General features: G+C 37.6%; 1 long non-coding RNA gene across 1 annotated transcript in view; it reads left to right on the forward strand.

Annotated features, from left to right (window-relative positions):
• The window catches only part of LOC145463939 (uncharacterized), a 2,855-nt gene extending 1,643 nt beyond the window's left edge, over nt 1–1,212 (forward strand). The window contains exon 3 of the long non-coding RNA XR_014041376.1: nt 1,039–1,212. This is a non-coding gene — a long non-coding RNA (uncharacterized LOC145463939). The remainder of the gene's footprint in view (nt 1–1,038) is intronic.
• The last annotated feature ends 691 nt before the right edge of the window (nt 1,213–1,903 follow it).

Genomic DNA, 1,903 nt, shown 5'->3' on the forward strand with positions numbered 1-1,903 from the left:
TTTTTCTTCCACTCTTTGTATCATAGTACTCGGTTCTACAGGCTGCCCATGTGCGGCTGAAGTACTTGCAGTACTTGAAGCTGGATCGTTGGTATTTGTCGACCGCCTCAACCGACTGTTTTGTGAGCTTCCTCATTTCCATCGGTCCGTTGGGATTTTGAAAAAAATCTGTCGATCCCAGGCTGTTTTGACGTGGGTTCTTTTCTCTTATTCATATTAAAACATAACTTTCTCTACACACATGTGGGACCAAACACGATCGATCAGCCTGGACAACACTCTACATCGGTCGGCGGAATTTCTCAAAAGGTAGGAGCAACACATTGCGTAATAAGTTCTGCTGCTTAAAATGGCGTCTAAATGTAATTTACGGCGATAAAGCAAACTGAAAGTTCATCTCCAGAGTAAAATATAAATAGTAGAACCAAGGAGGCAAGACACCAAGAAACAGTTATGTTTATTTCAATAGGTAAATGTTTAAAAATAAATTAGGTAAGTGTAGCATGTTCGTACCATCAATCGACATCTTCACCCGTAACATCGAGTGAACTCAGCCGCAACAGGTGTTACGGGTTATGGCCCTTAATGACAGCCCTGGGTTGTACTCGATAAGGGTTTGCCTCTAAAGAACCTGTGAAGCTGTTCTTTAGCATAATTATAGTAGTGATCAGAAAAATAGTTGTCCTTAACAGTAATAAAAACTAGTTAATCAAGTATCAATTGACTTAAATCTAATACAGAGTAATAAATTAGGGAGACTATAATTAAAAAGTTAGTAAAAAACGAGCTTAAGTAAATAATTGAAGAATACAACAAGAAAACAATGCAAACAGTAGCATTTGCAGTAAAATAATGTCCAAAATCTTAGTGCAAATTTTTTGCTTTGCTGCTATTATTTTCCTTGGCCCCAATGTGTGCACTCCTTTGTTTTCTTTTCATTTTATGTCACTCTTGTTACAGATCCTTAAGTCTAGGATTAACTTGATAGTATTGTCTGTGTTTATAAAAATTAAAATTGTACAATATTTACATTTTTAGCTGAAATGGGGAGAATTAGAAGAAGAAGAAGAAGAAGAAGAAGAAGAAGAAGAAGAAGAAAGTAATCTCATTGGAAGTACATTAACACTCAACCCACTGGCAACAGTCGAACCCAAAGCTCACCAGTTTTACCTTCATGCCTACCCTTTGAATACCAGTTTCCACTTCGTAACCTTCCTCCTGCTGTTCTATACCAGTCTTCCCTTTACCACTACGCTCAATTGTTCTCCATTTTGTCAGAAAATAATGTCCTAAAAAACAGTTGGAATTTAATCAAGCACTCAGAACTTTTCCTAATGTTATGCACCTTTAACAGGGTCAACAATGTTCCAGAAAAGACCATCATAGTTAACACTGATTTCACTTGGAAGATCTTAACATGAAACAGGAATGTCACAGAGTTTGCGGAAAACGTACCAGGGGAGTTGACTAATATGAAAAGTTTCCTTCATCTACTTGATTTTGTTGATAGGAGTTCTATTTGTCCAGGAATCGACGATCAAAAATTCAAAGAGCTTGCACATTCTAGTGGGAGAAATGGTGTGTTCAAAGACCGTCATGGCAAGACAAAGGCAAACCTCTCCAACGGCACAATCCGACCAGTTCACTGCAGAGGTTTGTGGCATTCTGGCATTGCATGTGAGCCCTGTAAAACTTATAGAAAAACTTTGTTTACAATGCTCTCCAACCAGAAATCTGGAGAGACCTTGCCAGAAATTACGACTGAAAAAACAAGTAGTAACAGTCATTGTGCTTGGAGCAGGTCAAATGAAAAGGAAAAGGAAAAGAGAATTAAGAATTGCTCACTTGGAAGGAAGATTTCAGTGAGAAAAATGCATTTGTTAGAAGCAAAATTTAACAATGT

Source organism: Orbicella franksi, chromosome 12 (genome assembly GCF_964199315.1).
Source record: "Orbicella franksi chromosome 12, jaOrbFran1.1, whole genome shotgun sequence".
NCBI classification, from domain to species: Eukaryota; Metazoa; Cnidaria; class Anthozoa; order Scleractinia; family Merulinidae; genus Orbicella; species Orbicella franksi.